The 14,381-nt window shown below is 35.0% G+C and overlaps 1 protein-coding gene across 4 annotated transcripts in view; it reads right to left on the reverse strand.

Annotated features, from left to right (window-relative positions):
- RPS6KC1 (ribosomal protein S6 kinase C1) overlaps nt 1–14,381 on the reverse strand; it is a 213,768-nt gene that overhangs the window by 170,621 nt on the left and 28,766 nt on the right. The window lies entirely within an intron of this gene.

Below are 14,381 nucleotides of genomic sequence, written 5' to 3' on the forward strand. Positions count from 1 at the left end.
GACAGTTACTACCTATGTGACATTGGGCAATCACTTAACCTCTATTTGTATCAGTTTCCTCATCTGTAAAATGGAGACAATAATAATAATACCTACCTCCCAGTGTTGTTGTGAAGATCAAATGAGAGAATAATTGAAAAGCACTAACACAGTGCCTGGCACATAGTAAGCACTCTATCAATCTATTATAATTATCAATATTATGTGACTGAGCAAGTCATTTGCCCTCATGCCCAGTTTCTTCAAATGTATAATGGGCATGTTAACAGCACTTCCCTCAGCATATGTAATATGCAATGATGACATATGTAAAGCAGTTTACAAACCTTAAAGTGCTATGCCAGCTAGTCTATTATTAGTTATTGCTATTATTATTAACATTTAAAGCATTTCACAGTTTAGTTCTGGCCGACCTTTCTAGTTTACATTTGTACACATTACTTCCCTTAACATACTTTGTAATGCAGCTAAAATGGTCTCCTGTTGTCCCTCAGACACAATTCATCTCCTACGTCTATAACCTTGTACAGCCTGAGCACTCCCCTCCTGAAATCAACTCCATCCTCACCTCTTAGAATGCTTGGTTTCCCTCCAAGGTCATCCACAATGCCAGATCCTACTTAACTGCCACAAAATGCTAGAATCTCCCTGCCCCCAAATTACCTTGTATTTACTTCACATACTTATTGTAATTCTGCGTGTATGTGTCATTTTTTTAGTTAGAATGTAAGTTCTTTGAGGTCAGAGAGTTTTATCTTTCTTTCCATTTCCAGCACCCAAGAAAATGCCTAAAACATACTAGGTAACTAATAAATTCTTGTTTACAGAAAATGAATAATTTTTAAATGCCCAAAACATATGAGCAACTGACTAGGTGGATAATTTTAACCATGTCACACAAAAAGAGAAATTAGCATGAGGATGAACTTGCCTACTTCATTTCCTATATCTGAATTATTGCTAAGATGAGGACTTAGCATGATACGTTAGAAAGAATGCTGGCTCTGGAGTCAGAAGACCTGGATTCAAATCCTACTCCTGATATTTACTACTTGCATGACCATGGACAAGTCACCTAACCTCCCCCAGTCTAGTGTTCTTTATCTATATAAAAGGGTCAGACTAAAAATCCCCCGAGCTACTTTCCAAATCAACGACCCCATAAATCTTAGGACAAGATGAATTCTAGGCAAAGTAGCTTCAAATAATACTTCAAGAAAGGAGCCAGAAAGTAAATAATCTCCCAGATTAGGAATAGTCTGAAATGCATGACTCTGGGCCATCCCCTGATTTCTCTCCCAAGGCCTTCTGTCAGCGCGTTCCTGGGGCCCTGTTTTTCAGTTTTCTTTTGGGTGTTGTCTCCCTCTATTTTTTTCTTTTTTTTTTTTAATCCCCAGCACTTAGTATAGTTCCTGGCATTAGAGTAAGCTGATTAACTGGCTTATTGAAACATTCTCTGTTTCTGAAAAAAAAAACAAAACTGACTTTGTCAGCACCTTCTAACAAATTCAAAACTTTCTGCGTACAACTGCACTTTAATACTAATGAGCCAACACAAGACCAACAAGGAACCTAGTATGACTTAAGTGGCCTGTTCCCAAAAATATCTTTCCTGACTTCTTGAAATTTTTCACTACATTTAGTCATATTAACTGAAATTTCACCAAGTACAGATCTATTTAGATTAGTAAACTTCCCACTAAAAAATGCAAATAGTCATAATCCAGGATGTTTTAAAAAAGGTATTTATTAAATTATTTTAATTAGATTTTTTTGCTTCTTCCTTTCATCTCAACATATCACCATATATGCCCTACCCCACCTAAATAGAAATTCTGACTGACAGGCAACATAATGCAATGTAAAAAAAAAAAACTAGATTTGGAGTCAGGGAATCTGCATTCAAATTCCAACTCTGTGCCTTTTGACCTATGTGACCCTGCAGAAGTCACTTAAACTGCTCTAAACTTCAGTGTCCTCATTTGTAAAATGAAAGGACTGCACCAAATCAGAGGTTTTGCTCAAACTCAAGGATCCCAGGTCCTCTCCCCAAACAAGAGCAAAACTAGAGAGTTCCAGTCACAACCAGATGAAAACATAATACAACACAGATAATGTTAATTTGTGGTTTTCTAAGTCAATATGGCCTACAGAGATCCATTTCTATTTAAGATTGATTCCAGAAAACCTCAGAAGTCCTTCATAATCTTATGATCAGAAGAATGTGAAAGGAGGGTGAGGTAAAGCCCAAATGCCCCAAAGCAATCATTTAGCCATCAGACAGGCAGTCAGACCTAGAGATCAGAAGAAGATGGAAAGAAAGAGGCTGATAAAGAGCTGTAGATAATAAGTGTTACCTCTAAGCTGACAATTAACAAGAGGCATAAATCAAAGGGGAGATGTATCAAAAAGCCTAACCAGTTTATTCATGAATGAAAGTAAAAATGAATAAAGCATTTCAACTAAGTATTTAATGTGTGCAAAGTACTACTGGCTAACACCTAAAATGTAAATGGAAAAGACAGTCCCTGCTCTCAAAGAGTTCACATTCTTTTGGTGGTTCTGATGATCTAGGACCCTGGTTCTTAATTTTTTTTGTACCACAGACCACTTTGGCAGTCTAGTGAAGCCCATGGACTTCTTCTGAGAACAATGGTTTTTTTAAAGCACAAAATAAAATACATAGAATCTCAAAGGAAACCAATGATATTGAAATATAGTTAGTTACCAAAACATTTTTTTTTAATTCATGGACCACAGGTTAAGAATCCTTGATCCACAAGAAAAAGATAGTGTTCCTAAATTCAAATGACATGACCATTTAGCAAAGGCAGAGGGGGAAGGAAAAGACAAAATCATTATTTATAATAAATAGCCCTAAATTATCAAAAATCCAACTTTTTAATAGCCATGTATCACTAAAATAACATCACAGAATCTCAAGAGTTGGAAGAGACATCATATCCAAAAGGGAATCGCTATTTCAACAAAGTTGTCATTGACATAAAAAAAGTCCAAAGATTTATGATAGATACTGCTGCCAATCAAAATTATCAACATGCAAAGAAGAGGAAAGAAACACTGTTTGTTACACACTCAGAGAATGTTGTTGTTCAGTCATTCAGTTCTGTACAATTCTTTGTGATGCCATAGACCACAGTGTCCATGGGGTTTTCCTGGCAAGGATATTAGAATGGTTTGGCATTTCCTTCTCTAGTGGATTAGGGCAAACAAAGATTAAGTGACCCTCACCCAGGGTCACACAAATAGTAAGTCTGAGGTCATATTTGAACTCAGGTCTTCCTGACTCTAGGCCCAGCACTCTATCCACTAAACCAACTAAATGCTTCCTATGCTAAAAGCATGGACCCATAGAATACAAAAGCCAATGGGTCCCAGCATCAGTTTCAGCAACCTTACAAAGTTCTTAGTTACCTCAGGCAGGACAGATACAATGGAATTTAGGGAAGACAGAAGAGGAAGGTAAAGATTTATACAACAAAGAACAAAGGGCAGAAGGAAAAAGATCATAACAGATAAGATAAAAACACTGCAGGAAAAACTGGAACTTGCAGACTAACCAGAACCATTTAACACCAGAGCTAGTTATTTGACAAGCTCATCTTAAATAACTGGAGCTGGAAAGTCTCTTCTCACTAACCAGTCAATAACCAGAGCTAAAATCTGACATCTCAGTTAAATTCTGCAAGCTCTGGGTGGTTGTGAAGCCAGTCATCTTTTTTTTTTTTAATTTATTTATTTTTAGTTTTTAACACTCCCGTAAGATTTTGAGTTTTAAATTTTCTCCCCTATTCTCCCCTTCACCCTCCCCAAGACAGCATGCAATCTGATATAGGTTCTACATATACATTCATATTAAACACATCTTCACATTAAGTCATATTGTATAGAAGAATTAGAACCAATGAAAGGAACCACAAGAAAGAAACAAAAAAGAGAGAGAGAGAACAAACACTATGCTTTCTTATAAGGTCAGACTCCACAGCAGACTCCATAGATCTTTTTCTGGGTGTGGAGAGCATTTTCCATCATGAGTCTTTTGGAAATGTCTTAGATCCTTGCACTGCTGTGAAGAGCTAAATCTATCAAAGTTAGTCATCACATAATGTTGCTATTACTGTGTTCAGTGTTCTCCTGGTTCTGCTCACTTCACTCAGCATCAGTTCATATAAGTCTTTCCAGGTTTTTCTGAAATCAGCCTGCTCATCATTTCTTATAGAATAATAGAATTCCATTACATTCATATACCACAACTTGTTCAGTCATTTTCCAAATGATGAGCACCCCTCCAATTTCCAATTTTTTGCCACTACAAAAAGAGTTGTTTTAAGTATTTCCATACATGTGGGTCCTTTTCCCATTTTTATGATCTCTTTGGGATAAAGACCTAGTAGTGGTATTGCTGTATCAAAGGGGTTGTACAGTTTGGCTGCCCTTTGGGCATAGTATCAAATTGCTCTCCAGAGTGGTTGGATCAGTTCACAACTTCACCAACAATGTCTTAGTGTCTATCTTCTCCAATATTTATTTTTCCTTTTTTTGTCACAGTAGCCAATTTGATAAGTGTGATGTGGCATCTCAGAGTTCTTTTAATTTGAATTTCTCTAATCAATAGTGATTTAGAACATTTTTTCATATGACCATAGATAGCTTTGATTTCTTCATCTGAAAACTGCCTGTTCATATACTTTGACCATTTTTTAACTGGGGAATGACTTGTATTCTTATAAATTTAATTCAGTTCTCCATATATTTTAGAAATGAAGCCTTTATCAGAGACACTGGCTATAAAAATTGTTTCTCCAGCTTTCTGTTTCCCTTCTAGTCTTGATTGCATTGACTTTGTGCAAATACTTTTCAATTCAATGTAATCAAAATTATTCACTTTGCATTTCATAATATTCTGTATCTCTTGTTTGGTCATAAATTCTTCATTCTCCATAAATCTGACAGGTAAACTACTCTTTGTTCTTCTAATTTGCTTATAGTATCAGCCTTTATATCTAAATCATGTACACATTTTGACTTTATCTTGGTATAAGGGAAAAGGTGTTGGTCCATGCCTTATTTCTGCCATACTATTTTCCAGTTTTCCTAGCAGTTTTTTGTCAAATGGTGAGTAATTGTCCCAGAACCTGGAGTCTTTGGGTTTATTAAACTGTAAATTACTATAGTCGCTGAGTACTGTGTCTTGTATACCTAACCTATTCTACTGATCCACCACTGTTTCTTAGCTAATATCAAGCAGTTTTGATGATTACTGCTTTCTAATACAATTTAAGATCTAGTACAGCTAGCCCACCTTTCCTTATATTTTGTTTCATTAATTCCCTTGATATTCTGGACCAGTTCTTCCAGATGAATTTCGCCATTATTTTTTCTAGCTCTATAAAATAATTTTTGGTAGTATGATTGCTAGGGTAACGAATAAGTAAATTAATTTTGGTAGAACTGTCTTTTTTTATATTAGCTCAGCCACCAATGAGCAACTGATATTTTTTCAATTCTTTATATCTGACTTTATTTGTGTGGAAAGTGTTTTGGAATTGCGTTCATATGGTTCGTGGGTTTGTCTTGGCAGGTAGACTCCCAAATATTTTATATTACATATAGTAATTTTAGATGGAATTTCTCTATCTCTTGCTGTTGGGCTTTGTTAGTAATATACAGAAATGTAGATGATTTATGTGGGTTTATTTTATATTCTGCAACTTTGCTAAAGTTTCTTATTATTTCAAGCAGTTTTTTAGTTGATTCTCTAGGATTCTCTAAGTGCATCATCACATCATTACAGCCAGACATCTTAATGAAATGGCTGTAATAAAACCAACACAGAAAAACTCTCTTACCACATCATGTAGTTTCTGTTTGAAGATCTCCATAAGGGAAACCCACCCCAAAGTAAGCCCTTCCACTTATGGACTTCTCATTGTCAAGAATATTTAACTGATACTGTAGAAAATAGAAAATATTTGGGAGCTTCAATTTGCCTCTTTGCAACTTTTTCTCTTTATTCCATGAAAAAGGTCTTCAAATACCTAAAGACATTAGCCATGTGCCCCAAAACACACATACACACACAGAGTCAATTCTTTTCAAGCTGAAACAAGTTTCTTTAACCAATACTCATATTACATAGGCTTAAAACCTTTCTCATCCTGGTTGTCCTCCCCTAGATGCTGGTCAACTTATCAATGTCTTTCTTAAATTGTGTTACCCAGAACTAAACATAATAATACTCCATACTAGTCTAATTAGAGCAAAGTATGAAAGAATAATAATAATTCCTCATTCCTAGAAGCTATGCCTGTGTTAACTCAGGACAAGATCACAGTAATTTTTTTGATTATCACATCAATTCCTGATTCATATTCAGTTTGCAGTTCACTAAAATTTCCAGATCTTTTTCAAATTGCCATGTAACCATGAATCTTCTATCTTGTACTTGTACAGTCAAATTTCTGAACCGAGGTGAAAGGCTTTACATATTAGGTCTTGCTCAATGCAAGATAATGGCAGTTCATTCACTATTTATACCTTGAAAAATGTATGTAAACTGGAGTCCCCTAAGTCTATATTATAGAAGGAATATCTGCCACATAAAAAGTAAATGCTTATACAAAAAAAAAAAAATGACATTCAACAGAATAATTCATTAAAAAAAAAAAATCCAGGTATCTATGACAGTGCCTTTAAAACTCAAGACCTGGTTGCTGGTAACTGTTCAATGATATTTAACATATTACAGAAAAATTTATAGCTCTGATGAACTTAGGCACCTTCTGATTAGTTTTTAGAGAATAAATTCCTCCTCTTCTTAATAGAAATATATTAGATCAATCAAAATTAATGGTATACCTAGAATTCCAAAGAGAGACTAAATAAGGCTGATGAAGAGAAGGAAAAAAGTGATATTCAGTAACAGGATATATAAATTGTATGGCATTTAATTTTAAATTTGTTAAGATATTTAAATTCAAAAATTAAAACATTATCACCTTCAAAGTGAAAAAATTATTTTTTCATCAGAAAATATTGCTTTTCATTGTTTTAAGTGGTCTTTCTCACCTAAGTCAAGAGAAGAAAATAGTAGTATGGTATAATAGAAAGAGCATTGGTCTAGGAATCAGAAGATTCTGTGTTTTATAGTGCTTCTCTCATTAACTAGCTGGTAAATTTAGGCAAATCACAAATTGGCATTTCATGCCTGGTTTGAGTTTATCACTACTCCTCTTTTTGTACTACTAACTGACTGCATCTTACTCTTTAAAGATTGGTTAATTCATAAGAGATCTCAAGTACATATGGTTTTGAAGGTCCCTTCTTGATCTACAATTACAAATGATACATTTTTACCTGCCTATATAACCTCTCAAAAATAAGTATCAGATCAAGTTCAAATTCACAGCATGCAGGAAAATGAACACTTTTTCCTTCAGGTTTGATTTATCCCTCTAGACTTCCCTTGACTAGCTTAAACTTAAGATGATTTAAGTTCACTAAAATGCTTTTCAGTGATACATTTATAATTAAGAACTAACAGAACGATAGCTACTTTAAACTCATCATCATACTAATCTTTATGCCCTTGCTGACTACCGCTTTCTTATATTTGAGCCATCAGAAGTTACTTTTAAACAATGTAGCTATAAGAAACATGTATATCTTGACCTCTACAAAAACAGAGCCTAGCTAGAACATCATTTGATTTTACATGGTCACTCAAATTATTCTTCAATACCTAATTATATTTTAAATATGAAAACTATGCATCTAGTTTTTGCTGGTTCATGGTGAGAAGAGGATATAACCAGAGATATAATCTTCATATTTAAGGATGATATTACTGACAATGCTATAGTCAAATGAGTATACATGGCTGAAAAGACTGACTCATGATCAGAAGCAACTCTAATATTATATACAACTATTGAGCACCTTGTGCTAAATATGCTGATAGACAGACAGGCAGAAAGATAGATAAAAAAATGGGTATAATTCCACCAAATTGGTACTTTTAAGTTTTGGAGGTAATTGGAACATTGTTCTTTACCTGTTTTGTAAATTTATTAGATGTTTAATGATTAGGTGGGAAATACCCAAAATGGCAACCACATAATCAAGAATATGGACTAATGCCTAGGATCACAAAATGGACCAATGAGTTTGAACCAGCATGTCCAGGTAAACGGGTCCAAAACTGGCAATGCTGTTATGGGGCTTGTTGGGGATGGAAGCTCAATTCCATGTGGACAGTCTCAGGCGGGTAAAGGTGGGAACTTCTAAATCTTAGAGTTCTCATGAGGCCCCCCATGAAACACCAGGGAATCGAGGAGTGAGACCGAGCTATCTCGTGTATTTCCGCCTCTTCCCGTGAGAAACGTGATGGGAGGAGCATCCCCGCCCTCGAGACTGTCCCGGATCTGGGCACACCTATTGTTATCTAGCAGGCACGGTATTCAGGTGCAAACTACACGGCCGGAGAGCTTAATTAGGGTCAGGAAAGCCTGAAGGCGCTCTTAGCAAGGGAGGGGCCCTTACAGGACAGAAGGCCCCTCTTCCCTCTTTCCTCTCTTCGCTCTCCCCTCCCCCTCTCTCCCCACTTACACTTCTGCTTCCAATCTCTTACTGTAAGATCTTTGCCTCCTTGGGAGATTTCTCTCTCCCTCCTAAGGAAGAGCTCCCCCTGCACATGTAACCAGGACCCTGAATAAAGCCTAACCCTTGTTCGACTCCGGAAAGTCTCTTCTCTCATACGTTTATCCGGTTTGGCCAACCAAAGACCTGGGACAGGTAAGGTAAGACTCGGGTAGCCCTCAGGCCTCTAGGCCTGGCAGGGGCTTATTCATTTCTTGGGCTAAGGATTTTCTCAACCTAGTGAGAAATATTATAAAAGTCAAACTAAGCCTTGGAAACAAGAAGCTTAGACTACATCAATCTAGAACTGAGTAATTCCCTTTTGTATTTACTTGTAATTACCTTATTCTGGCGTGTTACTTGTGATTTTATTATCTTTCCCCTTTTAAATAAGCCCTAGAAATACAATACTGTGATTTGAAAGAAATGGAAAGAAACAAATGACAAAATTTCTGGTCACACAGCAAAAGAAAGAAAGTAAGTGACTGGGTATAGCAGATCTCTGCAACCAATAAGTAAGTGAAAGACACAGTGAGATTTGGACAGTATGATGCCTGAAGGTGATATTGATGGGGTGCATGAGTGCATGTGCTTGGACCCCAATTCTAAAATCGCATTTCTCCCTAGCCTCAAAACACTACCCTAGGCAGTTTCTCCCCAGCCCAAGAACACAGCCTGCCCTAGCAAAACCATTATCTCCCTTCCTGCCACAGTAGCCAGCTGTACCTATATAATTTATTAGTTTGAACCCACTGTGTACTCACTGAACTGGCTGTGAACTGGGTCATAATGACATTTAGTACTCACTGAGAAATCATATGTATCCGAGACTTAGACATACATATGCTCCCTTGTCTAATAAGACATTGATGAGAGCAGCCTGGTATTACTTAGTCAATCCTGACCCTTGGTTGACTTAGTGACATTTCAAGTTTAAAACCACACCTCCATGTAGACCTGACTTGGGCTATTTCCCCATGAACTCTAGGTAAAATACCTGTACAGTAGATACTAAAAGTGCATGTTCCTTTAAGAACTAACCACTCCTTAACCATTCCCCAATTCCACCCTGAATCACCTAGCCATCACATATGGCACATGTTTTACTATAGAATATCTTATATAAACTTTACCTGTACCCCATTCAAATCACAGGTTCCCTAAGAACTCTTGCCCATTGAAAAGTATAATAAATCTTTACCATCTTGACTTCAAGAATGCTTGAGTCTGCAAATTCATTCCAGGAGACCTGCCTGGTACTCGGGTCTTTGGGGGGAAGGAGAGGTGCTCACCACCCCCTTCCAGCCCTCATCAGTATTCAGTGATCAATAATGTTTTAAAGAGAAGTTGAAAGTGAAATCTCTATGGCTGAAAGCAAAACTCCCTTTGATCACTATATTGTTCATACGTATGCTATGTGAAGATTTTCTTTTCTATCCAGCTATGGTATCTGCATTTTACAAGACCATACCCAGTGTTGTTCTGTTCTGACTAAAATGTGAGTTATCCCTTCTGAACAAAGAAACATTTCAGATTTGACTACTGTATACTGGGTGAATGTATCTGCTGTTACTGTTCCATGCTATTCCACAGCTCTGCCAAGATGCCTAGAATTGTGTTTCAGCCTAAGCTTAACAAATGTCTTCTATCCATTGTAGCATCAGCCTATGGTCCATTCACACTGTGCTAAAAACAAACTGGTAAACTGGCTGTGTTCTAAGACATTGCTCCCACCTTACAAACTCATGGGAAGTATAGCTTTTAGACTGATAAAACTGCTCCAAAATGTGGAGATAGCCTACACGTTTCATAGCTGTTTTAAAAAGTGAACTTAACCACTGCTCTATGACTCTTCAGTTTGGTCTAGTACTTAATGTCACAATTGCAATATATGGGTAAAGAAATATAGCTATGGAGGTACTCTGTTTCGCATCTACTTTCCACTTTTCTACCAAGCACAGTGGTTTTACTTTATTATTATACTGGTAGATCAGCCATTGTCTTGGATTTTGGTGCTAATGATGCTATTTTGCCACTGATTGCTATATTCATCACTTTATAATGTTTATCAAGCTTCAAGAAAGCTGATAAGACATCTGGGGTAGTCTCCAGTCTCAGAGACACAAAGTTAGATAAGTGAATTTGCAACAATCACATGAAATAATCTTTCTTCACTGAAAATGATAAAAATAATCACCTTTATACAGCACTTTAAGTGCTTTATACATTGCTTTCCTCAAAACCAACCTTATGAGACAGGTCATACAACTGTTATTATTATCATTTTACAGATAAGGAAAGTAAGGTTCTAGATGAATAACTGACTTGCCCATACTTACACAGTCAATGTGTCTAAGATAAGATTTGAATTCTGGTCTTCAGGTAACCAAGTGCAGTAAGTATTATAGTCTCTTACCAACCTGCTACAGCAAAATGATTGGTAAAATATAATTTTATGAAGAATGGCTGAGAAAATCAAGGTGAGTGAAGGACCTATGAAAGTGATATATCTTTCAATGAGATAGTTGCCAAATTCAGTTTTTTTCAAAGTTAACTAGTAAACACAATAACTAAAAAATTTTATATCCTAATATATAAACTGCTCTCTCTACTAGTTGGCTTTCAAGAATACCAAAACAACTCAAGGTACAGAGAAGGTTTAAATTTTTATTTAAAATATTTTTAAAATGAGATCAGAAGAGAACACTCAGTAAGATGGGTAGTCTATACTTACTTTAGTAATCAAAAAATCTAGTCCAAACAGTGGTTAGAAGTGCAATACACATAAACAATAACAACAGTAGATGGGCTTTTAGAATTAGAACTGAAACTCCAAAGTGATACCTCATATTACTTTACCTTTCCCTAAGTCATTTTCTCATCACAGACAGAATACACAAGGGTAAATTCAAACTTTCAAAGAACGCTGGGAATACAAAGCTCCTTAAATATAAAAAGTATTCAAAAAAACATAAATAAAATGAAATAAAGTCCCCTTTATTCAAAAATAGTTAAGGAGGCAGGGAAAATTCCATGACCAATTATTTTTTCTCTAAACTTTGATGATTCCAAATGTCTTTAAAATGGAAAAGTAAATAAAAACACAACCAGAAATGACAATAACAAGTGTGTGGAGCAACAATTAGTATCCAAGGCCAATAAATATACCAAACACAGACTCAAAATTGATAGGAGACTTTACCAAAAAAAAAAAAAAAAAGAATAATATATAAATAAGTGAATTTTCCCCAAAATGTTGTCTCCACCACAAAAGAGCAAAACACTAAGTTTACTGTTCTATTCATCTGATCTCAGATAAATTTAATTAATGAGTGGGAAGATATATATTTATCCAGTGTTAAGTATAAAAATTAAGTAACCAACTAAAATAACATTTTTTTCAAAAAATTTTACTTGAGATTTCTTGATTGACCCTTTAAAATAATCACAGTCAGCCCAGAAAAGGCTTTTGAACGATGTAGCTTAATCCCTGAATTTTATGATTAATTATTCTAATTACCATTGTCCTTTCTCAATACCTCCAGCCTCTACCTTTAGATCTACTATTTCATCACTTTTCCATTAAGTCAATGTTGCCATCCTATTCTTTCCTATTCTTTCATGACCTTTCTTCTCCTTTTCTTAGTCTAACTTATTAGTTTGTTTTTTTAACCTCTCCTTTGCTACTTGAGTACCCATTATTATTTTCTTAGGTCTAAATGTCTTTCATTCATAATAGCTTAAAGAATTTCTATTTTGAAAGATTACTTAGAAGGTCTTAGTAAAATTCTGTCACTGTCCCAATTTTCATTAATAAAATTTAGTACCTGTTTGGAAAACTGAATTACAGCAATCATGAAAAAGGCAGGAAACATATCTTGCTTCCTACTTTTCATCATAATATATCCTTTATCTTAACTGCTCTGTTTTCTACTATAGTTAGAAGCAACAACTAACTATATAATACCTCAGCAGTTATAGTCTTTCACAATTACTGTGATCACTTTGACAAAAGAATAAAGAACTGAAAGAGAAAAAGGAAACAAAAGAAATGGATAAGTTGAATGTATTTTATAAAGTGATAATTTAGCATTTTCATCAAGTAAATGGATCGGTAACTTCAGACACTCGCATAGCCTGAGAAAAAAAATCATAAAAATTATAAAAGATTTTCTCAGATTCCAGACGTCTGGGACAGCATATTAGTTCTAAGAAGTCCCAATTCTCTTCAACCACTCTGAAGTTTTTCATTACTTCCATAAACCTCTGTTTGTGTTCCAAGCTGCTTATGGCTATGCATTGTCTCTAATAATTAATACTAACCTTGTCTAAACTGTACTGTTCTCAAAAAGAAAAAAAATTCTTCACACTGATCACAGAAAAAAACTGTACTCTTCAAACAGCCCCTGCCCAAAGTAGACAAAGTTTTATTATATTTCTACAAAAGAATTTCAATCTGATTTTAAGTCAGCATCCAATACTTTACTACTTTAAACAGCTACACAAGACACCCCTGTGTTCAGCAGGACTAAGACAACACCTAAAACAAGCAAGAGTTCCTCTGTCTATCACAACATCCATGGTCCCAGTGGAGAATGGTTTGATCCCTAAAACAGCAACTACTTGAATTATTTGCACTTAGGAGTAGTAGTTGTTGTTGTTTAGAACAAAATAGTCAAATGGAAAACTGAAATCCTAATTGGTTAAATCATTTTTGACAATTACCAATAACTTTGTTGAAAGAAACATATGAAATGAGATTAATGAGAAAACCAAAACAGTTTTATTATAATTTAGAGAATGTATGTAAGGTGAAGTCAGCTATACTGGAAGACTTTTTAATGCCTTTATATTATCATTTCTAATAAAACACCATGCAATAGTCTGACTGAAAGACACTTACAATAGTTTTTTGATGAATGGTTCACCAACTGTTGTTATTAAAAAGGGTTTTCCCAAAAAAATGATGAATAAGGAAATGGCAGAGATTGTATTCATGGATAGATTCAAGTCAGGATTCTCCCTGAAAAAGGGGAATATCAAGGCTAAAAACTACAATACAACAATCCCAACAAGATTTCTCAAAAAGTAATTACAATCTACTTTCCCTAACATGGTGCAAAATTTTCAAAAGCTTATAATTCACAAATTAGTAGCTGTCAGGCAATTTTTTTAAATTAGTAAAATTCTACTGAAGTGCATTAGGTCAATCAAACTCCCAGGATATGCAACACGAAATCTGGAAAAATGACATTTAATTTGAACACTTTATAGTCACATGAAATAAAATAAAATATAACACTGATATCAAAGCATCTGAGTCAATATTCTATATAACCTCAAATACATTCTAAATACTTTTGTGGAAAAGAAGAAAAACTTTATCTTATATCCCTTTTGAAATCAGTAAACTGGCAGGAACAGAAATGAAAATCAATCAGCAGGCAGTAAGATGAAGCAAAGCTCTCACTGAATTATTTTAACAAGCATATTTAAGTAGAGGGTAACTTCAAATGAGTTCCATAACAAAATTTTAAGCTAGAATCAATAGGCTGACATCTTTTCAGGGAGAAAAATGACACTGAAATGTTCACAAGAGTATCACTAACAGTGAAAAACAGAAATGAAAAACATTCACAAATGATTCACTCAACTCAAACTGGTCAACTAAACCCTATATCTAAAAATTAAATAGCTAGAGTCCTTAATGTGTAATTGTAGTC

This window comes from Notamacropus eugenii, chromosome 2 (genome assembly GCF_028372415.1).
Source record: "Notamacropus eugenii isolate mMacEug1 chromosome 2, mMacEug1.pri_v2, whole genome shotgun sequence".
Lineage (NCBI taxonomy): Eukaryota > Metazoa > Chordata > Mammalia > Diprotodontia > Macropodidae > Notamacropus > Notamacropus eugenii.